Source organism: Heterodontus francisci, chromosome 27 (genome assembly GCF_036365525.1).
Source record: "Heterodontus francisci isolate sHetFra1 chromosome 27, sHetFra1.hap1, whole genome shotgun sequence".
NCBI classification, from domain to species: Eukaryota; Metazoa; Chordata; class Chondrichthyes; order Heterodontiformes; family Heterodontidae; genus Heterodontus; species Heterodontus francisci.
This window is the reverse complement of record NC_090397.1, coordinates 42,018,151-42,044,083: the sequence shown is the minus strand read 5'-3', so window position 1 is coordinate 42,044,083 and position 25,933 is coordinate 42,018,151. Positions and strand designations below refer to the sequence as shown.

Genomic DNA, 25,933 nt, shown 5'->3' with positions numbered 1-25,933 from the left:
CACCTCCTGCAACCGGACCTACAGCAGCACAGAGGGCGAGGATGGCACTGTCAGTGGTCGTGAAGATCACTGTGTCCCCAAATTTTTAAACCAACAAACCTTCTAGGCTGGAGCTGGTGATATCAGCAACATTTTACAGTTCACCATCCATCACTGCATCAGAGAAGTAACAGATGCCCTGTAGAGAAGGAAGGGAACTTCGTAGTCTTCTCTCTTACTAGAGAGGAGGAGGAACTGGCACATGACTTTGCCAGAGTAGCGGGATTCCCGATGGTGCGGGGAGCTATTGACTGCATGCCCGTGGCTCTGCGGGTCCCACATATTAACAAGGAGATGTACCGTAAGGGCTGCCACTTCATCAACCTGCAGTCGTGTGCAATCACAGGAGATCTTGTCAGTGAATGTCCACTATCCTGGCAGCAGTCATGCTCCAGTCATCCTGCCATCTTTGAGCCGCCACAAAGAACTGGAGCCCGGCTGCTGAATGATGAGGGATACCTGCTCTGCACTGACTTAGGACTCCCCTCTGCCACCTCACCACGTATGGACAGCACAGCTACAATGAAAGCCATGCAGCCACCATGAACATCATGGAGCAAACCATCGGCATCCTGAAACAATGGTTCCGCTGCCTGGGCCACTCAGGAAGAGCCCTCTGGTACTCACTGGTGCATGTCGTAGTGGTCTACTGTGCCTTCCACAACCTCTCTGTCATGAGGGCGCAACCCTTGCCAGCAGACCTTTGGAGGACACCTTGAGTGAAGGAGGAAGGGAGGAGGCATCCGGGACCCCTTCACTCTGGCCAGACTGTCTATGAGCAGATACTCGGACTCCTATTCCCCTAAGATCTCATCTCCATATCTCCATTGCTGCGCAATTCCCCATTTTCCAATCCATCTGCGACGTACCATTACAGCTTCCTTGGCCAAAATCCTGAAATAAAAGCCAGCACCAAAAAAAATCATTATCTAACTATTTTATCCAACAGTACTTCCAACAACACATACAAAACTGAACTATTCACCCATAGTGCGTTTATTGTGGGTGCCTTTGCCTGACCTCGTGCTCCTACATAGTGCTACGCCAGTCGTTGCAGCAGGGCTGATAAAAGGTTGCTGATGCCCATTGGGGGAGACTGCAGATGACCTAGCAGGATGCCCTGGAGTAGCTCTGGGCCTTAAAAGTCCAGCTTCAGGCTGCACCACTTCAGCATGGACAGCAGCAGTCTGGGCTGGCTGAGAGGCAACAGCAAGGGCACTGGTGGAGTGGCAGTGGTGGGAGCACAAATGTTGTCATTCTAAGTAAGGACAGCAGGCTCGTGCACCACGGAGCAACTGCCACTCCTCCAGGGTGAATCATCAGCAATCCTAATAATCTGCTGGAGCCTACATGGCCCTTTGAGTGATGGTATTTGGAGCCACGATGGCAGCAGTCTGAGCCTACATGGCAGCTGGCTGGGCTTGCATTGTGACAAGCATGGGTCTCATGACCTCTGTCTATGCTTTCACTGCAGCACTCACCTGTGCTGCAATGGAAGCTGAGACACCAACCATCAGATGCTGCATCACAGATGGATCTAAAAGTGTTCTCAAGGAGTCGGCCACCACTTCCACGCTGGAAAGGATAGGCTCAGGGCTCTGCACAAAGCCCTGTGCTAAGCTGAAGCCAGACTCCCCCATGCTCCTTGACAGTGACAACAGGCTCTCTGGCAGGCCTATCAATGCACCATGTGCATGCCCATCAGCTTCCTCCAGAACATTGCCCCCATTTCAGTTCCCATCTGAGTCCTCTGCAGCAGAACTCATCTGCAACCTTGTCCTCCGGGAAGCTGGCACACATGCTATCCTTTCCCTCTGGTCTGCCTGCAGCCCAGTGTGCCTGGTGATTCCCCACAGGTAAATCCCACCTGTATACTACCCTTTATGGTACATGCAGTGCCAGTATCTTGAGCTGGTGGCTGTGAGTGCTTCTTCATCAGAGGTGCCCTTCCTCAAGAGGCTGCAGTGGCTGGGCAGGTGGCCAAGTCTTGGGTATCTGAAAGCAAAAATGCAGAAGGGGAGGGTTGGGGTGCAAAGCAGGAGGTTCACGGTCACACGATCTACGCCTTGCACTTGATGCCAGATAGCAGGATGAGGGTGAAGGGAAATTTGAGAAGGGGCTTAAGGCAGGAATATACCATCATTCTGAATGTTCTCCTTGATGCTGGATGCAACGGCCTTGGTCACTGCCTGCAGAGCACCATCTGCTCCAAAGGGCACAGGAGATACAAGTGTGTCTGTCCCCCGTTGGTTCTCTGCTGCTCCCTGCGGTTCAGTGCCTGCAAGAGAGAGGGAAGAATGTATTGCAATGCTTGAGTGATGTAAGCTGCAAGAGGTGAGTGTGAGGCTGACGGCATTGGAGGGTGAGTGAGGATGAGGTAGAGTCTCTGAATTTAGGCACGAGTCCTGATTGCTGATAGATGAGTGAGGTGGCAGTGGTGTAATAAGAAGCATGAGAGGTTGATGGTGCAGTTGGTCAGATATAGCATTTGAAGATGCATTCACTGTCCTTAATCACTCTTGTGAGATCACTGAGCTTTTTGTGGCACAGCAGCCAGGTCCTCGGCACCAGACTTTGAGAATTAACTTCCCTGGTCATCTGCTCCCATTCCCTTCTAAGGGTCTGCCTTGAGGGAAACATGGTATCTATTCTCCTTTTGACCTCTATCACTTCAGCATCTCCAGCGCAACATCTGAAAACCTAGAGCCCTCTCTCTGGCCTGTTGCTTCATTTGCTGTCCTCTACCTTTCAGCAAAGCCTTCCTGGGACTGTTTCACCAGTTGCTGTAGTATGAGTGAACTCCCTTTTAAATGGGGCAGGCTGTCTTTAAGAAGTGCAGACTAGCTGTAGGTCTTGCTAGCCATGTGCACACCTGGGCCTTCTAAAGAGCATGCAGCTGGTCAGCAAGACATTTCAAGCTGGGCTGCAATGCTCCAATCATCTATATGAGCAGGCAGCATAAGGTTTACATGCTGCCTATCTCAATGAGACTGGGCGTGGGATAATAGCACATCACAATCCCTGTGTCCAATATTGGACCTAATCAAACTTCCCCCCAAAACAAAAGTGCAAAGAGTCATGTATTACAGAGGCTGATTTATTAAATATGAATATTGTTATTTTGGAACTAAATGAACTCTCTTAGACACAGGAGGAGGAAAGCAGCCATGGGATGTAATATCTCACCGACTAATCAAAATTTCAAAACCTTACAGCTTTCACAGAATTCAGATGGGCAATTCACACGCCTGACTTGCAGCTCCATGGTGTTCAAGACAAAAAAAGTTATGCGATTGTTTCCATAGTGAACAAAATGGCAGTGACACTGTAAACATGACGCAGAATTATTTGTTACTTTTCTAAAAAGAAATCAAGTTACCAATGGGAGTAAGAGTAACTACATTACCGTGCAGACTGGGTTTAAAGTGCTGATGAATATTCATTTTACTTACAATATTCTAATGGCTCATTGATTTTTCTCATTTGTCTCCGGTATTATTTCCTTACCCCTTGCATGCCAGTTTTTCATTTCAATTTCATACGAAGGGGTATTTCATGGCTTGCCAAATTTCCATCCATTCGTTTTAAAGGGACATGGAACAGGACATCAGAAATACTCCATCCATCAATATCGGTGACCATGCTCTGGAAGTGGTTCATGAGTTCACCTACCTAGGCTCAACTATCAACAGTAACCTTTCTCTCAGTGTTTAGGCCCTCATTGTCAAAAAACAATGGCGCACTGACACGGAACACAAAAATCCGAGTGTATCAAGTCTGTGTCCTCAGTACCTTGCTCTACAGCAGCGAGGCCTGGACAACGTATGTCAGCCAAGAGCAACATCTCAATTCATTCCATCTTCGCTGCCTCCGGAGAATACTTGGCATCAGGTGGCAGGACCGTATCTCCAACACAGAAGTCCTCGAGGCGGCCAACATCCCCAGCTGATACACACTACTGAGTCAGCGGCGCTTGAGATGGCTTGGCCATGTGAGCCGCATGGAAGATGGCAGGATCCCCAAGGACACATTGTACAGCGAGCACGTCACTAGTATCAAACCCACCGGCTGTCCATGTCTCCGCTTTAAAGATGTCTGCAAACACGACATGAAGTCCTGTGACATTGACCACAAGTCGTGGGAGTCGGTTGCCAGTGATCGCCAGAGCTGGCAGGCAGCCATAAAGGCAGGGCTAAAGAGTGACGACTCAAAGAGGCTTAGCAGTTGGCAGGAAATAAGACAGAAGCGCAAGGGGAGAGCCAACTGCGTAACAGCCTCGACAACCAATTTTATCTGCAGCACCTGTGGAAGAGTCTGTCACTCTAGAATTGGCCTTTATAGCCACTCCAGGCGCTGCTCCACAAACCACTGACCATCTCAAGGCGCTTACCATTGTTTCTCGAGACAAGTAGGCCAAAGAAGAAGAAGAAGAAGTTTTAAAGGATGGAAAATTGCAAATTAAGCACAAGGATTTCTATGCCCGAGTTCCTACACGCAAAACCTTATCCCAGGAGTGTGAGACCATAATATTTTACCTTTGAAGTTGAAGCCTTTAGTATGTTGATCACATGTCTGGGTACAACTATTGATAGTTGCACAGAAGCCCTGCCACATGGAGCTCCTTGATCCTGTGAGTTCTCCTGTCCTAGATATGTTTGTGCAAAAGGCATCTTAATTGTACCAGTAGGAACAGAGAAATTATTTTCTCCATGCAAATTTTGATTTGCATCCCATTCCAAGGTGGCCACTCAGAACAATCCAGCCACAGGAGGATTATTTGCAGATAATGCTGTTAACGTCAATGTGGATTGAACTGTCCCGTATTAATATACAAAGGCAGACACTACATTAGAATGGTATCCACAGGTTATTTAGTCTGGCTCACACATTGGGTGTGACAGTAAAGCACAATATGGAACAACTCAGCATTTATAGCATTGTGAAAGCTGATTGGATCTAATTCTGATAGCTCACTTGTATTTTTAGTCAACTGATTGAAACTCATCACTATGTAAAAGCTGGGTTGCAATTTGAAAAGCGACATTTATTCCAGCTAAAGTAACCTTAACATTGCCATTACCATTAAGATTAGATTACCATTTTCCACACTGTGATAAATTGACACTAAAACGAGTCAGGTTTTCATCTCCAGTATTCTTCTGTCAGGGAAGCAAAGGGTGGTTCATTTGGATCACTGTGGCATGGTGTTAAGAGTAATACATAACATTAGACTGACTCTACTGAGTAAATTGAAAAAGAGAATGCATTCACAGCTGTCTGTACTCATGTCATGCTGTGTCTAGGGGGTTAGGCAGAATGTAGAGTAAGTTAACTCTTAAAGGAGCTCTTACTTAAACTTGACAATTAAAGCTGAACTTCATATTTGTGTGCTGAGTGAATCATTGCACCATTTGCATGGGAATGCTGGGAAAGCCCGGCCCGACATTGACGGCAGCGGTGAGGCCTCGTGGCGGCCACCCTGCCACTCCGCGACGGGACCAACTTTACCGACGCAAATTTATTTAAATAAGTGATTAATGACTTCCCCGATCCGGCCGTCCATTCTGAGATGATACTGGTGCTGGTGGCCGGCATTTCCATGCCTTCAGATACCCATCCGGGGATCTGATGCAGGACACTGGTGGGGAGGGGCGAGCCATTAGGTATTTCAGTGCAGGAGCAGGGGTAGAGGGGTCAAACTCATCCGATGGTGTAGGGGATAGTGGGAAGGGGTAAAGTGCATATTTTATGAACTGTGGCGGGTGGGTTGGGGAAGGTCAGGTACACAAGTTAAGTATTTTGAGGGGGGAGAGGGCAAGGAATGAATTGTACAGTTCTTGGGGAGGAGGTGTGTGGGAGAGGGGCTAGAAACAATTATTTAATTTTTTTTCCAATAAATTTTAACTCCCTCTTTAAAAATTTAGATTAAATGGAAGTGCTCGAAGCCCTTTAAAAATGGCAGTGGCGCCTGATGCCGTTGCCAGGGATGGACTGCCCACCCCCTCCATATCACTGGGGGAGGTGGGCCGTCCGTCCATATAAATATTTAAATGAGCTGCCGTGTTTAACATCACGGCAGCTCCGCAAAGTGTGGCCCGCACGTGCAAGCTGCATAAATTTCAGCCCATTGTATCCAGGGGTAAACTGAGAAACTGGTTCACAAAAACTAGAAAAGACAGGTGGAAATTTGCTTTCGAGATTTCCCTGTTACTCTTCACCTGAACCACGTATTAGTTTTCCTTAATGACAACCAAAACACAGATATTCCCAGGGCAACATCTCATTCTGTTGGTCATGGTTCAGACCGTTTTACTTCTGGAGATAGTATGGTAACCACAATTGTACACCAAATAAAATGATGAATTCGAGCAAAACATGGATTTACTCCCCCCACCCCCAGTCCCACCCCCTTTTGCTTTCTGTGCAATTTACCATCACAACCGAAGTGTTTCGCAACACTGCTGTGTAAGGTAACTTAGTCAAATTTTATATTAACCCCCACGTTCACATTCAAATACTTCAGCAGCCTGTTGTCCACAGACTTTTGTTTCATATCAATAAAACATGCCAAAATTACTCGTTTTGCATATAATGATTTGACACCAAGGGGATAATTTTAACCCCCGAAAAATGGGTAGGGTGGGAAGTTTACATTTAAAAGATTTCAAACCCAACCCAACCCATCTCAAACCCATCTCCTTCCGGTTTTAACAGAGGCGGGATGAGGGGCGGGTGATCAATCCACTCTCAGGAGCTGGGCCAGTCATCTTAAAGCTTAGAAGGGGGCTCTGTGTCTCCATTTTAATGCTATTTCTATTTTTGACTCATGCAGGCTGTGTTTACCAGGCCTTGGGAAATATAACAGGTAACAGGAGGCAAGAAGGGCTAGATCCATAAGGTAAGTGCCTTTGCAGCACTGCTTGTGGGCCAGGAGGAGCAGGTACGTTTCCTCCAGCCTCAACAAGCTCACCTTGCAAACACCTGTCACAATGTGTCCGACCACCCCACCCCTCACCTCCACATGACATGCCTCCCCATCACTCTCTAATCCCCTGCAATTTTGCACCCCCCCAACCCCCGAAAACATTCTAATCTCAGGCGATCCCACCCACCCTTCATCAGTAGACCTACCTGTGCCTCTGTTGCAGACTGTCAATCAGGCTGACCATCAGGCAGGAAACTGGAGAAGAAAGTTGATAACATGTACTGCAGTTAAAAACTGTCAGACATTTGGGAAGCCCATATTTCCGCCTTCCAGTCCCTAACTCTCTCCCCACGTATACAACCCCTAACCCTCCCCAGTCTCCCCGACAACCCCCCTCCTCCCCCCACCACAAGCCTGCTCACTCTGAATGTATGGCTTAGTAAGTATCAGGAACCAAATGTTCAGAGTTAACTGGAGACGAGTTAAGGGTTTGGAAATCAGCTGAAGTGCGTCACAGACTGAGTGTCATCAGTCATCTCCATGTTTTCTTGGCCGTTGCCTGTAGTGAAACTGGTGATGTTGTTACAACTTGGATAGCCAGGAGGTGACGGACGGAATTGGAACGTCATCTTTATACACTTACAAGCTTTTATTTACAGGGACGAACATAACATATCATGCACCTCTGAACCAACAGCCACAGTTTCAGTCTGTTCCTGTATATATATATATATATATATATACATATATATATATAAAATATATATATATGAGCACAAGTGAATCCCCAGTGAGTGCCCATTGCCTGAATACAATTAACCGCCCAATTAATATACAATGAACAGATGTTGTGCTCAGCCAGATGAACCTACAGTGTTCAACAGTTCTTGAATACTTGAAAATAACCTAAATGAACAGATTTTTTAAAAGGGTTTGCTCCAAAGACACGTCTACACTAAAAGAGGCACAAGAGTCTTTCCTGTAAGTTTGATTTAATTCTCTCAAACACAACAGATAAATTAGCTTCACGCTGTATTTCATTGAATGCCTTTTTTTGCGAGTAGTTGAAAAAGTGGCAAATTCCATCCCCATCCTCCCTCCAATGTGGTATCATTTTAAAGGGTTAAAATAAATGGCTAGGCATTTTGCCAGCAATTTGTTCTAAAAGTGTGATTTTTTTTTTCCCCCTCTGTGTTGTTTTAATTCCCACAGCTGTTAGCTGGTAAAAGAAAGGAAAGCTCTAGGGAATCCATTTTAATGATCAGGAAGGATGAGACTGTCCCTCTGACACTAATGCCTCAAAATGAGTTTGCAGCGAAGATGCTGCCACTATAAGGCTTATTCTTTAATGGCATTCTTTTGCACTTTCCCTTCCTGCCTTTCTCTCATAGGAAGAGTCAGGGATAAAAATGAACTTTATTCAAGAATAATCACCAATATAGCTGAAAGGCACAAAAGCTTAAAGCAGCTGATTCCCAAGCAGAGTTAGCATCGGCTCACTGAATGTCACACAAACAGGCAATCAACCAAATAAATACAGCAGGCTAAATGTTGTCTTGTGCATGGCCCATCTGCGGAGGGGTTCTACAGTAGAACAACATTAATTTATTCCTTTTATTTGCATTTGTTCCAGACCTCATTGTAAAAAGTAAAATTATGTTCTGTAATGCCCTACAAAAATAAAGCAGAATGTAAATGTTTATCTAAAATAAACATTAACATAAACCATGTACAATATTAATTGATTCAAAGAATTTAGTTAAGTACCATGTTGATTAACTCTCAAATCGAAAGCAGAAAGAAATGCTTTCCTCTCCATTTCTCCCTTTTTCCTTCAACTTTCCTTCTGCCTAGCCTCCCTGCATCTGCCATTTCTGCCCATCGTTTTTCCAAATATCCTTCCTTTCCGATGTTTTCATTTTTTTCCTGTTTTTATTCTATTTTTTAATTAACTTCCCTCCACATCTAACTGTCCCGTCTGGATTTAAGGCTCTAAAATATGAAGCGAGATTTACCTCTCCTTTCTTGCTCTCTCTCCTTACCGTGTTTCCTCAATGCCTCCCAGGGAAAACCAGGCTGGTCAATTTGGCTTATACCACAGCTACCCATCCCTTCCCTTCACTTCAAGCTTTATTGCCACCCACCAGAAGCAGCAAACCATTAACGACATTTTCTAGATACATCAGCCTGGCATAACTTTCTGTTGTGGGTTCGCATAAGGACAGGAGCGTAGAGGGCATTCTGTGTTGCAGGCATATTATAATCTTCAATTTACTGTGTGTAAATAAAGTGCTTGTGTCTTTGAAAGCGACTTCATGTTGGCATTATTATCTGATTCTTGACTTAACCTAACCTTACATTGCTACTTAAGCTTCAAGTCTTTTTTTTAGAGATACAGCACTGAAACAGGCCCTTTGGCCCACTGAGTCTGTGCCGACCAACAACCACCTATTTATACTAACCCTGCAGTAATCCCATATTCCCTATCACCTACCTACACTAGGGGCAATTTATAATGGCCAATTTACCTATCAACCTGCAAGTCTTTGGCTGTGGGAGGAAACTGGAGCACCCGGCGAAAACCCACGCGGTCACAGGGAGAACTTGCAAACTCCGCACAGACAGTACCCAGAATCGAACCCGGGTCCCTGGAGCTGTGAGGCTGCGGTGCTAACCACTGCGCCACTGTGCCACTTGGAGGGTTAGTGCATTATAAGAGCAGAGCATGGTATATCAGTCTCCCAACTTCCAAAAAAGTTAATCAAATTGCAAAAAAAAAAATATTTTGTAGCAGAACATACAGCACAATACATGTGCAATATATTCCTTTATTCCTTGCCAAACACAGTCAAAAACATTATTGAGGCCTATTTCTGGGAACTACCCTGAACATTTAGCCATTGCCAAAGTTGCCACTGGACAATGCATAGCAAAGAGCACCATTTGTATCAAACCAGCTTACTAGATTGTCAATGCAGTACTTCCGACGTAAAGTGAGTAAATATAGTAACAGGAAGAAGTTTCAGTTATAATGATATCACATTACTGATATTTTATATCACAATGGAGTTTGACATTTTGCAAACTGTGCGAATGACCTCGTGTTGAAAAGGAGTGTAAAATCACCCTGTGCATAGTAGTCATGAGATCGGCTCCTGAGCAAAAAGTGCCCACTTGAATCCCTAAAATATGTGCTTAAGAAAATAAATGAAACCAGTTCATAGTTGAACAGTTGAGGGAAACAAAGCTATTTATTGCCTGATGAGCCATGCCGATATAATTCTCATGTGACCTTACTAATCATGTGATTTATTATATAAACTGTGAGTTGATACTATAGAGAGAGACAGAGGAAGAGAGTAAAGAGCATATTACGCAATGCCTTTTGTATCCTACTATTTTTCTCATGATAGAAGTCCTGTCAGACAACTAACCAAAAACTGACATGAGAATGATTGTAGCTCGAACCAGCAAGTGTTCCTAATTGTTTCTGCTGGTTTGTATTCCTCAAAGGGTCACCAGTAGCTTTTAAAGCGAAGAAGTGACTTTCATTTGGTGCACTAATTGGGAAGGTGGCAGGCATCACAATTGCACCATCGAGAGGCCCTGACCATCTTGGTGGTTGGACCTCACGAACATGCAGCTGATTGGGCAGTCTGAGGCAAAATGCTAGTCAGGGGGGTGGGAAATTGGATGGCCAACATTCCAGTCTGCAAACTGTGGTTGGGTGGGGAGGCAAGGGGAGGCGGGTGGATCCCATGGGGAGGCTTCACAGGGGCAGGTAGAAGGCCAGAGTATTTTTGTGGAGCCAACAGGACAGCTCTTGCTTCTCCTGGCCCAACAAAACTAAAAACAAATCTTGGCCAGTTCCTTATGCAGTGAGCAGTGTTTAGGCCCTCATTGTCAAAAAACATGGGCAAGGGATTGCATGATGCCCGCATTGGTTCACAACCATTACATTGAAGAACCCTGATTGAAATAATCATAGAATCAGAGAATGGTTGAGCACAGAAGGAGGCAATTTGACCTGTCAAGCTTATGCCAACTCTTTGCAAGAGCAATTTAGCGAGTCCCACTTCCTTGCCCTTTTCCTGGAGTCCTGCTCACACATTTCGGGCGGGAGCACAGGCCACCTATTCCAAGGCCTGATTCATATTTGAGTCGGGTCGGCCTCAGACAGCCAATGGGCAGGAATGTTTTTGTAAATTTGCAGTTGCAGACTGCCCTGTCTTCCACAGCAGTGATCTTATGAAAAAGCCCCCCCGCCCCGCGCCCCCCCCCCCAAACCCCAACATTTTCTTATAAAAGTGTGATAAACAGATTTTAATTTGCTGACAAACACACAACAAGGTGATATAAATCTGGTCAAAGAATGTGTCAGTGGTCACTTGAAAATGATGTAATTGCAACAAAGATGATGGACAGTTTTTTGGCTCCTCTCTCCTCAAGCAAAGTATTTTTCATGAAGGAAGAGGCTCTTTGAAGGATTTTGATCGAAAACACTTTCATTCTATTCTGGGCAGCACAGTGGCGTAGTGGTTAGCACCGCAGCCTCACAGCTCCAGCGACCCGGGTCCAATTCCGGGTACTGCCTGTGCGGAGTTTGCAAGTTCTCCCTATGACTGTGTGGGTTTTCTCCGGGTGCTCCGGTTTCCTCCCACAGCCAAAGATTTGCAGGTTGATAGCTAAATTGGCCATTATAAATTGCCCATAGTATAGGTAGGTGGTAGGGGAATTGAGGGAAGGTGGGGATGTGGTAGGGAATATGGGATTAATGTAGGATTAGTATAAATGGGTGGTTGATGGTCGGCACAGACTTGGTGGGCCGAAGGTCCTGTTTCAGTGCTGTATCTCGAAATAAAATAAAATAATAAATAAACAGGAGGAGGAGCTCCAGAATCTCACAGTGAGACAGTGGTAAAAATCATGAGGTGAATCCAGGCCTCAGATGAGTGATAGACAATAACAAAGGCAGCCTACTCGTATTATATCATTATGTAATATTAATGGGAATTGGCCTTTATAGCCACTCCAGGCGCTGCTTCACAAACCACTGACCACCTCCAGGCGCGTATCCATTGTCTCTCGAGATAAGGAGGCCCAAAAGAATGGGAAGAAGCATTTAAAAAAAATAAAATAGTGATTTACCTCATTATATTTGAAAATAATTAATAATCTGCCGATTTGCTAGTGAACAAAGAACAAAGAAAATTACAGCACAGGAACAGGCCCTTCGGCCCTCCAAGCCTGCGCCGATCCAGATCCTCTACCTAAACATGTCGCCTATTTTCTAAGGGTCTGTATCTCTTTGCTTCCTGCCCATTCATGTATCTGTCTAGATACATCTTAAAAGACGCTATCGTGTTCGCATCTACCACCTCCGCTGGCAACGCGTTCCAGGCACCCACCACCCTCTGCGTAAAGAACTTTCCACGCATATCCCCCCTAAACTTTTCCCCTCTCACTTTGAACTCGTGACCCCTAGTATTTGAATCCCCCACTCTGGGGGAAAAAGCTTCTTGCTATCCACCCTGTCTATACCTCTCATGATTTTGTCCACCTCAATCAGGTCCCCCCGCAACCTCCGCCTTTCTAATGAAAATAATCCTAACCTATCACTGATAAGCCCATTTTCTTCCAAATGGGAATAGATCCTATCCCTCAAATCTTCTCCAGCAGCTTCCCTACCACTGACGTCAGGCTCACCGGTCTATAATTACCTGGATTATCCCTGCTACCCTTCTTAAACAAGGGGACAACATTAGCAATTCTCCAGTCCTCCGGGACCTCACCCGTGTTTAAGGATGTTGCAAAGATATCTGTTAAGGCCCCAGCTATTTCCTCTCTCGCTTCCCTCAGTAACCTGGGATAGATCCCATCCGGACCTGGGGACTTGTCCACCTTAATGCCTTTTAGAATACCCAACACTTCTTCCCTCCTTATGCCGACTTGACCTAGAGTAATCAAACATCAGTGTATCAACATCAAGCAATGCTACAATATCCAAGAATAAAATTGTGACAAACTGAATTAATTTGTATTGTTTGCAACTTACCTCATTATTTTCAGTGATGTAACATTGTGGGCAGGATTTTCCCTGCGAGCTTCAGAACTCCGCCGTCATGGTCAAATGGGGGTCAGCAGCCCGCCAGTAAAATAATCGGAGTATTTGGCTGCAAAGTGACTTTTACTTATTGCATTAAGCTTTTTCACTAAATAGCTACGTATTTAATAATAATATTATTATATGATAATAATAATAAACATAATAAATATGACATCTAGCATGTTAAAGATTGATTGCGGAAGTTCGAAAGACAATTACCATGCGGGTAGAATTTTGTTATATTGCATTGTTCACTTGCGGCACTGTAACAAATTAATGATGGGCAAGTACATCAGAGGTTTGAGACATAACTAGTTGTTATTCTAATAAAACCCATCAACCCCTCTTCAATAAAGATCTGTTTTTGCAATGAAATTGTTACGACAAGGTGAGAAAGGGGTCTAGGGGTTCCCTCTCAGCCTTTGCCTGGTTTAACTGTAACAGGGTTTAATTTTAAAAACACCATGTTTTTAGCTCCCCCTCAGTGAATCCTTGTTCACTGCTTTCCAATTGTAATGCAAAGAAATCAATCCGACAGGTTTTCTTAGATTTAAACAAAAAAGATGGCAGTTTATTAATCTTAAACTCTAATTCGGTGAACGACTACGAACATGCAACACGACTACGCGAGCATGCATATGCAATAAACACAAACGCAGATAGAGACAGAAAAAGTAGAAAGAATAAAGGGGAAAAGTTTGAGGCAATAGCTGGGTTGTAATTACAGTCCTTTGAATTCGATGTGGAATCTTTGGTTGCTGGTAAGTCTTGCCATTCGTTGAGGCCCATTGCATGCTTTAACTTGTTTCGATGTAGGAGTCTTTTTTCTCTTGAGATTTAAGAAACTTCCTCGGGTCCGGAAGTTTGTAAGAAAGCGAGAGAAAGACAGCCAGGAGAGAGGTACTCTTGTTCCAGTTTCAGTTGCAATTTGCAGTCTGTCTTCAAAACTGTTCTGTGAGCACAATCCAAAATTCCAAGTTGGCCAGCAGGTTAGTCATGTGACTAACCCCTTATTTGGGAACAACCGCTCCTGCGGTTTGTGGATTTCAAAGTTCTTGGTGGGGGGTGGGGGGTGGTGGAGGAGTGTAGTGCTGTCTCTTACACCGACAAGATGTAATTAACAATCTCTGTTAATTGAATCAGTGAGCATTCCCATTGTCATTTCCTAGGTGGCTGTCTCTTACTGTCTCTTAGTATGCAAATTTCCTCCAGCCAAATGTCTGGTGATCTCTTTAAACAAGTCATTTCTTCACTCCAGCAACAGTGTAAAATTAATGTGCATATGACAAAATTAATATGCCTCATTCTTGGCAGGTGGGGGTTTTAATGACAAAATAAAAACAAATCTTCCTCACGCTAATCCAAACATAGTTTTAGTAAGGGTCTTTGATTTACAACAAATTCATAACAAATTATTTCTTGAGAAAACTGTACAAAAAGATGACGGGCAGGGTTTTGGGTCGGAACCCCTGCGTCGGAGTCAAATGGGGATCCCAACTCCGCACTGCATCGGAAGCAGTCACCCAGCAGTGATTTTCCCTGAATTAAGGACAGCAGGTGGGCTCTCGAAGCTGGAGGGCCAATAGGAGGCGCTCCAGCTTGGAAGATGCTGCAGTCTGACATTGCAGGTAAGGGAGAGAGAGGGTGCCTCGAGATGGAGGTACCTTCTCGAGGCACCCTCTCAGCAACGTTAAAACATTTTGAATTAGCCACAGCAGCCAGGCTACCATTGTGGAGAAGGACCCCAGGCTATGGCCACAGTTGTAGCCAGGTAGGTGGGGAAGGCCTCAAAGGCAACCTGGAGTGCTAGTCCTCTGGTCTGCCACCAGGAGGCTGCCTCCAGGCAGCAGGCCTGTTCCCAATGTCACAGGGGGCCTGCAGGTCAACCGGAAAATTCCAGTCAGCCTCTGATAATTGGCCTTCATTGACTTGCAGGCGGGTAGCCCTTCCACCCTGATCCTGCCTCCAGGAAATGGCCCAGGGGTGGGATGGTGCCAGCAAACTGGCATGCCAGCCAGCGGCTTGAATTTACATGCCTATCCACCTCCTTTCTCACCCCTATATGTGGGTGGAAATTCAGCCGGAGGTTTCAGTATTGAAAAAAAAAATGAAAAATTCTATAATTGCACACACAGCAGAAAACAGAAGTAGAATTTGAATCCATTTTATCAGAAATGTAGATAAAAATATTATTTAGATGCATTAATGCTTACAGATCTTCAATAAAATGTGCTTGGTTGTATCCTTCATTGTTGGTAGTTAAATTAACGTTGAGATTTTATAAAGACGTCAATGGGTGTGTCTCTTCAGTAAATAATATATAACAAAATACATTTATATGATCATGTAAATTACAGATTTTTCAAACTTACCATACTTCTTCAGAAAGCAGTTTCCTTCTTTCCCAGTCAGCCAAGTGTAGTTTTCCCTCAGCTCTAAAATCCTAACCCCAAGCAGCTACAATAAAATCAATCAATTAATGTTTTTTTTCCTTAAAAGATTTACAAGGCATTCAGATTTCAATGTTATATTTTACAACAGCAGTAATGACAGTAAGAGAGCTTTGCCCGGTTTGAATGAACAGGTAGTCATGTTCTACTTGCCGGCTGCTGTCATTTTGACCCAGTCTAGATCTTGGATGAGTAGTGAGGATCCTTCTGCACCGAGAGCCACATTCAGGAAATTGCAAACATTCATCCATGATGCAGCCAAGCAAAGTATTCAGCAGCCTATTATGGAAACTGGAATGTGCAGCATAAGGGAACAATCTAGTGCAGGAGCCAGCTCCTGGCCAGCCTAAACTCTTCTAAAGTATTTGTTTTGTTCTTTGATAATTCTATATTTAAAAGCACGTCATCAAAAAGAATTCATTATAAGACCCATATTTGGGGGGTGGTGGTAGGGGGCAGTGCCAGAGCAGATTATAAACACTGTTATTCACCTTTTAGAGGTTTTTCTGGGGGAAAAGTTTGATAAAGCCCATTTTCAAGCCTCATGATCGTGATGTTTGATTGTCCTTCTCCCAATGGAAGTGATGCAGGCAGCATGCAAACTTCATGCTGCCTGCTCATCTGCATGATTGTTGTGTGCAGCCCAGTGCTAAACGCACTTCTAAATGATTGCACACTCAGCCGGGAACCCAGGTTCATACGAGACGAGCACCAATTAAAGCTAGACTGCACTTCTTAAAGCCAGCTTGCATCTCTTAAATATGAGGTGCATTCTGGCTGTAACAGGTGCTGAAAGTGAATGGGAAAGACTTTCTAACAGGAAGAAACCAGAGCATTGGAGCAGTAGGCTAGAGAGCAGGCTTCTCGGCCTTTTGGCTAAGATCAAGTGTAGTATCTGTTCTTATCAGTGCTTACTTGGTCGAGGAGAAATCATGATCAGTGGCTTTTGATCCTGGGCAGGCTTTGAGTGAAATGGCTATAACCAATCTTCAAGCTTCGGGCCAGGGAGTGCGCAACACCATTCAGGTGGTGGTGAAGGACAAGGAAGGAGATGCACCGGTCGATTGCATCTTCTTCATCAAGAAAATCCTCATCGATTGCTGTGGATTCCAAGCTACGGACATCTTCTGCCTGCAGGACTTCCCCAGCAGTGGATATTTCGACGTGACGTTCAAGAATGTGGCGGGATGCATCAAGTTCCTGAAGGCGTTCAAGGAGAAAGGGGACCGGGCGCCACTGTCGATTCTCACAGTGGAGCTGCTCTTCACGCCTCCGTCACAACGTGACTGGGTGGTGACAATTCACCTCTACATCCCCCATGTTCCGGTGGTGGATGTACTCATCTTTCTCGCCAGATACGCCGAGGTGGCTGGCAGCAGCACTGATGTCAAGGACCCCTTTGGGACTTGGACCAGCAAGCGGCAGGTCAAGGTAACCTTGAAGGTCGATGCCAGTGGAGCCATCATCCACCCTCCCTCCAGCTTCGCTATCGGGGGAAGTTGAGGCTTCTTGGTCTACGCTGGGCAGCCCAGAGTTTGTTGCACCTGTGGCAAATCTGGTCACGTGGTGGCCAACTGCAGCACGATTGTCTGCAAGAACTGCAAGAAGGAAGGCCATCAGACCAAGGACTGTAAGCAGACTAAGTGTTGCAACTGGTGCAGTGCGGCAGGCCACCTCTACAAAACCTACGCCAAACGCTGCCTCAGTTATGCTCAGGTGGCAAGGTCCAAGGAAAGGCCGGGAGAAGGTACGACGAAGGTGACCGATGCTGGAAAGGAGACCAGCAACCTTCTCCACAGCAAGGAAAGTCTACCTGAGAAGGAGAAGAAAGGGGAGGCAGCTGAAACCAGCGACCCAGCACCTACCCTGCGCCCGGAAACCCCTCCTCCACAGACAGAATCAATGGAGGAGGAGGCAGCCGATGGACAAACAGATCAGTGGCAAGTGGTACAAAGGAAAACCACAAAGAAAAGACCTCCAAAAGGGGAACAGGCCACCACCCAAACCAGTGGCAAGAGGAGGTGACCGTCTGAGACAGACCATAGCAGCTCCTCTTCACTGGATGGGGAAATGCTGGAACGACGGCCCCTTCAAAAGAGGCGGCAGAACTCAAAGGAGCTGGTAGATAAAGGCCCCCAGCCCCCGGGTACGGGAAGCTGTGATGGGCCTGGCGCGTCCCAACCCCAAAGCGCCACACCAAACGACATGGCCAGCGCATCCCAGCTCTGGCGACCTCAGCTCCGGGAAGCCAGCAGCAGTGATGTTTTCGAGGAAGAACAGAGGGATGCAGCAGAGGACAGCCCAATCCTTGCTGCCTACAAGACCCCCCCGATGTCACCCCAGTGGAACAAACCCTGCATGAAAAACCAGGAGGGGTTTCTGAGCCCAACAAACGTGAAACAGCTTGCCCAACTTATGGGTATGCAGGAACATCCTGAAGGACTGGGACTAACAAGGACAAATAGCATGGGAAGCAACAACTAACTTTTAAAAAATGGGTATAAGGATTGCTTTCATTAATGTGCGTAGCATTAAATCCACTACGCAATGTGTTTCAACCTTGGATTACCTCGCCAAGGTCAAAGCCGACCTACTGTTTCTGCAGGAGTGTGGAATACCACACCTCAGCACCTACAGGCAGTGGTCGCGATGGTGGTCCCACGGGCCATCGATCTGGTCAGGGGGTAATGATTGCCGTTCCTCTGGGCTGGATATTCTGCTGCGGGGAGGTAACTTCACCATCACCGAAGTTAAGGAGGTGGTGGGTGGTCGCCTCCTCGTAGCAGATGTAATGTACAACAACACTCCGCTCCGGTTGATCAACGTGTACGCCCCGGTTCAATGCATTGAGCGGCTGACCGTCTTCCAGCAGCTCCCACTGCTGCTGGCGATGTCCAGGCCGGTCATTCTAGACGGTGACTTCAACTGCATCATTGATGCAGCTGGACGACCCAGCAGAGACGACAGCAAACTGGACGCTACATCCAGATTCCTAATAGAAACAGTTAAAGATGCCAAACTGCACGACGTCTTCAGCAAACCTGCAGACAGAGCGCAGCATAGATACACATGGCCAAGATCGGACGGGTCTGTCCGTTCCAGGATTGACTTCCTGTTTGTGTCCCGTGCTGTCACGGTCGGATCCACCGACGTCAAGCCGGTGTTCTTCTCCGACCACTGCCTCTTACTGGCCGACTGTCACTTACAGGACGACTAGTGGGTTGGCAGAGGGACGTGGAAGCTCAATGCTACACTGCTAGCCCCAGAGAACGTTGAGGAACTCAAAAGGGATTACCAAGGTTGGAGGACCGTGAAACCCCTCCGAGTCTCCAGTTCACTGGTGGGAAGCGATTAAGAACATCAAGAGGTTCTTCATCTACAAAGGTGTTCAGAGGGCGAGAGAGAGACAGAGGGAAATGTCCCGACTCCAGAAAAGTATGCAAAAACTGCTCCGGTTGCAGTCAATGGGGGTCGAGGTCAAGGAGGACCTCCAAGAGGTGAAGAGCCAGCAGGCCTCGCTCTTTGCCAAGGAGGCCTCCAAGATCATCTTCCGGTCCAGAGTCCGCTCCATCGAGCAGGATGAGACATGCTCGCGTTACTTCTTCCAAAAGGTACACACAGAGAGCTCTGTCATCAGCAGCCTGAAGGAAGAGGATGGCTCAGTGACGGATTCGCAGTCCGACATATGAAGGGTCAGCAAATCCTTTTATGCTGGGCTGTATGACGCGACGCCCACAGACAGCAGAGCCTCCCAGTCCTTCCTGTTATCTATCACAGAGGTCTTAGATGACAGCACGAGGGAGAGACTGGACAAGCCGTTAACTCTGGACGAGCTGACAAAGGCAGTCGAGTCCTTCGAGACGAGTAAAACTCCCGGAAGCGACAGCTTACCGGTTGCGTTGTACTCGGCCCTGTGGGAATGGGTCGGCCTGGACCAGCTGGAAGTATATGAGAGTATGCTCCTGGCTGGCAGCATGTCAGAATCCACGAGGAAAGGCATCATCACCCTCATTTACAAGCAGAAGGGGGAGAGGGCAGAAATCAGAAATTGGCGGCCCATCTCACTGCTTAATGTTGACTACAAGATTCTGTCCAAAGTCATAGCCAGTTGAGTCAAGTCTGCACTGGAGTCGGTGACCCACCCTGATCAGACCTGTACTGTACCCGGCAGGAAGATCTCTGATAGTCTCGCGCTACTCAGGGATACGATCGCCTACGTACGGGACAGGAGGGTGGACACCTGCCTCATCAGCCTGGACCAGGAGAAGGCTTTTGACAGGATATCGCACACCTACATGATGGACGTGCTTTCCAAAATGGGGTTTGGGGAGGGAATCTGCAATTGGATCAAACTGCTCTACACAAACATCAGTAGAGCAGTCTCAATCAATGGGTGGGAATCGGAAAGTTTCCCGATCCAATCTGGAGTCAGACAGGGCTGTCCTCGCTCCCCTGTCTTGTCTGTTTGCTGTATTGAACCCTTTGCTGAGTCTATTAGGAAGGATGCGAGCATATGAGGGGTGACAATCCCAGGCAATGGAGGCAGTCAGGTTAAAACCTCCCTGTACATGGATGACGTCACCGTCTTCTGCTCAGATCAGCTGTCCGTGCGCAGACTGATGAGCATCTGCGACCAGTTCGAACTGGCCTCAGGAGCCAAAGTTAACCACAGCAAGAGCGAGGCCATGTTCTTTGGAAACTGAGCTGACCGATCCTTTGTCCCCTTCACCGTCAGGTCAGACTACCTGAAGGTGCTGGGGATATGGTTCGGAAGGGCCGCGGCGTGCATCAAAACCTGGAAGGAGCGAGAAGCCAAGGTACAACACAAGTTGAGCATGTGGGGGCAGCGATCTCTCTCCATTGTGGGTAAGAACCTGGTCATCAGGTGCGAGGCGCTCACGTTGTTGCTGTACGTGGCACAGGTCTAGCCCATACCCCACTCCTGCACTGTGGCGGTCACCCGAGCCATTTTCCACTTCATCTGGGGATCTAAAATGGACCGGGTCCGGAGGGACACGATGTTCAAACCTCTGGAAAAGGGCGGAAAAAACGTACCCAACGTCGCCCTCATCCTGATGACCATCTTCGTGTGCGGCTGCATCAAGCTGTGTGTAGACCTCCAGTATGCAAACTCCAAGCGTCACTACGTGCTGAGGTTCTATCTGGCCCCGGTGTTGCGAAGGATGGGCCTGGTCACATTGCCGCGGAACGCTCCATCCAGTTGGACCGTGCTGTACCACCTATCCTTCGTGGAGCAGTTTCTGCGGGAAAACACCTTTGACCACCGATCCATCAGGCTGTGGTCTGCACGGAATGTCCTCAAGGCCCTACGGGAAAAGGAGACATTGGATCCTGTCGGATGGTTCCCCGAGCAGACCGCCAAAGTCATTTGGCGGAATGCCTCTTCACCAGAACTTTCAAACAAGCACCAAGATGTCGCTTGGCTGGTGGTGAGAAGAGTCCTCCCCGTCAGATCCTCCCTGCACGCCCGAAGTCTCACCCCCTCCGCACAATGCCCCCGTGGTGGCTGTGGTGGGGAAGAAACAGTTGCCCACCTCCTCCTGGAATGTGACTTTGCAAAGCAGGTGTGGAAAGAGGTTTTTGTCGAGGTTCATCCCAAGCAGCTCTGTAACACAGGAGTCTGTGCTATACAGGCTGTTCCCAGGGACGCACATCGAGACAAACATCAACTGCTGCTGGAGGACTATCAATTCGGTGAAAGACGCCCTTTGGTCTGCCCGATACTTGCTGGTCTTTTAGTGCAAAAAATTGTCCACGACCGAATGTTGCAGACTGGCACATTCCAAGGTCCAGGACTATGTGCTGAGGGACGCACTAAAGCTTGGGGCAGCCGCAGCAAAGGCTCAATGGGGAAAGACCACTGTGTAAGGTCCCCCCACCAAGCTGAACTGAGGGGCTGGATCCATGGGAAACCCCTCGAACTGTATCGGGAAAATTTTGTCTGCTGTAAAATGTAAAAATGTAATTGGCATGACAAATGTGAAATGGAAGGGTTGTGAGGCAACTCATGATTGTATTGAAGCAAATGGACCTCCTTTGCACTGTTTGTAATTTTTGACTTGGTGCTGTTTGAAACTGTTTAGTAATGTATTTTTTTTACAGATTTTTATGAATAAAGTATATTTTGGAGAAAAAAAAGGCTAGAGAGCAGGCTCTTAGGTTCTCAGATGCAGTGCTGGAGGCCTTAGTACTGGAGGTGGAAAGGAGGAGAGAGGTCATCTTTCTTCAGGGGGCCAAGAGGCATACACTGCAAAGACTGTGGGAGCAGATAGCCATGGAGGTCATTGCAAGGAGTCTGGCCCCGAGGACCTGGATACAATGCCAGAAAAAGTTCAATAACCTAACATGATTGGTCAAGGATAGTTACTGCATCTTCAAATGCCATCTCCTACCAAACACCCCACCAAGCTCACACACTGTTCAATGCGCCACACCCCATCACTCATACATCAACAATCTCCAGCAATCAGGACTCATGTCTAACATTCAGATGCTCCATCTCACCCTCACACACTTACCACTGCTACTAACCTCTCACCCACATCTTGTAGCTTCCACATACTTCCAGCGATTCAGCTATGACAGGCACATCACCCAAACATATTGCAACAAACTCACTAACACTCTTCCCTCTCTCTTGCAGGACAAAGTGGCACTTAACAAGAGAGGGCAAAAAGAACCAGTGGTCGACAGGCACAGTTTCCCATCCTCACCCCTTGGAGGACACAATGCTTAGCGTTATTGGCGTGGCCATCACTGAGGCTGTAGCATCCAGCACTGCTGAAGCCATTCAGGATGACAGTATGTTCCTGCCTTATGCACCTTCCGAAATTCCACTTCACCCTCTTCCCGCAATCTGGTATGAAGTACAATGCACCTCTTGCGCTTCAAAGGATGGCGAGTCAGCGCTAGATGTGCTGCAAGTCATTGGGTGAGGGCACCTGCCATTTTTGTCATCACCTGACTCCCGCGGTGCTGAAACCAGCAGCACTAGACAGCCGAATGTTGCAGAATGTGAAGTTACAAAGGACCTATGTTCCTGTAGTTTCAAATACAGATAATTAGCTAAGAACCTTCCTAATGATTCATCTAAAACTAGCAATGTGCACACACATACATTGATAAATCTATTTTTAATTTGGCTTCTACTTAAAATTCTAGATGGAAATTAGCATGTCTAATTTGCACACAATGCTGAATTCTGGGATTTAAATAATTATTACTCGACCATATCCTTTCTGTTAAATACCTTCGCTAATAAAAATAAACTTGCAGGGACAATGTAAAATTTAATAAACTATTGCAAATCATTACTGCCACTCTTACAAGGAATTTTCCACATATGGCTAAATATTTGGTCTCAAAAGGAAAATGAATAAAGAAACAATAACACTGAAAAGTTTTTGTAGTTCTGTTTCTAAACACCTAAAGTTTCGCACATTCATTTTGTCAAACTTTATGAGACATATTGATCTAATCAGAATAAAAGTTCTAAATGACTTTAATATCTTTACCATACTTTGCTGTGTCAAACTGATATATTACTGAGCTAACATTTTCCAGAAAAAAACACTGAAAAGTGTTGACTTTAAAATTCAAACATCTGTTAAATTGAAGGAGAGGGTCATAAATTCAAATCTCTTCATTTTTGGAGGATCACAGATGCATTTTGCACCAAAGCTAATTTTAGAAAGGTAGCAAGGTGTAAGCATACAAAGGATCCTAGAAAGTTAGTGCAAACCTATGAGCTGGGCTGTTTACTGCAAGGATGAAGCTGCCTTCAATATCCTAGCTCTTCCATGCCTATATTCCATGTGATCTACTGAACTGATTTTGATTGCCTGAGGCATGGGGGCGGGGGCGGGGGGGCTGGTCAGGGTTGGGGGGTGGTTGGAGGCAGGGTGCCGAAGAGGAATTTTCCAGAGCATTTTCCTCTATTGCCTCTGGGGGTTTTCACCATTATTTCCCCTTTTCCCAGAAGATTACGTCGCTGTGAGGGAGTGGGATGGGCAGCCTGATTAGGAAATGTCTGGTCATGAGGCTTCAGTCACTGTCAGTGTGGCGCAGCTTTAGTGGACCAGCTGGTCTTCTCCTATCTGTCATTTTCATGTCTTCACGTGTTCTATCTAAGACAATAAGTCCTTTCTCAGGCTTTCATAGGAACAACTCGCAACTGTGCTATCCATCAAGACTATTAAGTCTTGTGCTTTTCCTTTACGAGGTGAATAAATAGGAGACATTATTGAGCAAGAGAAAGTTCTTCACCCATCAACTAATAATGATGAAACAAAAATCTGCAGACTAGAGCATGGCAAAGATGCAATTTTAAGCTGCAGTGGGTATTGATGGATGCCAATTATTAAATGTTATGAGTAAAAAGATTGGATTTCTTTTAAATAATGAAGAGTGTATACCAATAATCTTGTTCAGCATATGCACATTAAAGGTGCAAATCCAACTCGCTGTGCCCAGAATGAGAACTAGATTTATGTTAACGTCATGTGAATGAAATTGAAATTAAGTTAACTGTATTCTGGGACGCTGAAATCACTTTTCCGTATAATTAAGGTTACAATCCAAACAAATGTTGTGGGATTTGAAACAGCTGTTAAATTGTGAACAAGCTAAAATTTACAGCCATCACTTCAAATTATAAGAACATTTTTCCCCAAAGCAAGAGCCTTAATGATGTGAGGATCATGATACAATTCCTGGATCAAAGAACAAAAGCAAAGAAGTTTGTCATTTTTCAAGCATCTTGGAAGCAATCACACATGACAAAGTACATCATGAGCCTGTAACATGTCTCTGTAATTATCAGAGAGTCATTTACAGCACAGAAGAAGGCCATTCGGTCCTTCGAGTCCATGCTATGAATTTATGGAATATAGGTTTTTTTTCCTCGGGACTCGTTTTGGATCTAACTCAGATTCAAGGGCTGGAAATCTGCTTTCTCTTATCTAATGGGGGCGGCACAGTGGCGCAGTGGTTAGCACCGCAGCCTCACAGCTCCAGCGACCCGGGTTCAATTCTGGGGACTGCCTGTGTGGAGTTTGCAAGTTCTCCCTGTGTCTGCGTGGGTTTCCTCCGGGTGCTCCGGTTTCCTCCCACAAGCCAAAGACTTGCAGGTTGATAGGTAAATTGGCCATTATAAATTGCCCCTAGTATAGGTAGGTGGTAGGGAAATATAGGGACAGGTGGGGAAGTGGTAGGAATATGGGATTAGTGTAGGATTAGCATAAATGGGTGGTTGATGGTCGGCACAGACTCGGTGGGCCGAAGGGCCTGTTTCAGTGCTGTATCTCTAAACTAAACTAAACTAATAACGATTTTAAGTGCAACAACTTTGGGTGGTCAGGGCGCTTATGATATTTCAAATCACAACTTGCCTTACTGTTGTAAACTGAAGAACAAACAGATGTAAATATTATTCATCAATGCCATTTGAGATAAAACACTTGCTACTTTGAAAATTGTACAGAAAATTTGTTACCCAGAAGAACATGACGATGGGCTTCTTTGATAGTCATAGAGCACCAATGCACAGCGCCACTAAGTGGTGAGACAAAAGCTTGCATTCCTGCAACTCCAACTCTGGTAAACTTTTCTTTAGCTTGTTATGAGAGGGCAAAGGAGAAGATGAGAGAGGGTGTCCTCGCTTGTCTCCTATTCCGATGGATCGAGTTGTACTGATGGTGGCCGTGGAACAGCTGACTCACTTTGTCCTTTTGATCATGAGGAGGGAGAGTCTGTTGGGAAAGATATGGATAAAATTACAAGTGTATATCATTCATTGGAGGTTAACCAACTCAATATTCTTGACAGCAGCACAGATATTGTTCATTTAAATATGTTTCAATAAATCACATTGTTTAGACTTGATGTGCTAATAAAAATAAAATATTTAATGGATGTACAATTTTATGTAAAAGCGGATGATATAGGAGTAGTGTTGTTCCATGATCCACTCAGACACAATGGAGTTTATTTTGGTGAAAGGGTGAAAACAAGCAGTAAGTGGATGCTAATAAGGCACACCTGTTTGAAAGTCTGGATTTAACACACAATTTTGCTCCTAATTGATGATTACAATAATTTGAATTTGCTTGGAGGCACCAAATCCGACACCTGCAAGTTTAGTAAAAGCAAAATATTGCAGATGCTGGAAATCTGAAATATAAACAGAAAGTGCTGGAAGTACTCAGCAGGTCTGGCAGCATCTCTGGAGAAAGAAGCAGAGTTAACGTTTCAGAACTGCTCTGATGAAAGGTCACAGACCTGAAACGTTAATTCTGTTTCTCTCCACAGATGCTGCCAGACCTGCAGAGTATTTCCAGCACTTCCTGTTTTTACTTGCAGGTTTAGCACTCACATGCTGATTGGACGTAATTT

The 25,933-nt window shown here is 45.9% G+C and overlaps 1 protein-coding gene and 1 pseudogene across 1 annotated transcript in view; one reads left to right on the top strand and one right to left on the bottom strand.

Annotated features, from left to right (window-relative positions):
* sema3c (sema domain, immunoglobulin domain (Ig), short basic domain, secreted, (semaphorin) 3C) overlaps positions 1 to 15,460 on the bottom strand; it is a 296,068-nt gene extending 280,608 nt beyond the window's left edge. The window contains exon 1 of the mRNA XM_068059199.1: positions 15,443 to 15,460. The gene's annotated coding sequence lies outside the window, so the exon portion shown is untranslated. The remainder of the gene's footprint in view (positions 1 to 15,442) is intronic.
* Positions 15,461 to 16,376: 916 nt separating this feature from the next.
* LOC137385060 (U2 spliceosomal RNA) lies at positions 16,377 to 16,485 on the top strand (annotated as a pseudogene).
* Positions 16,486 to 25,933: the final 9,448 nt, after the last annotated feature.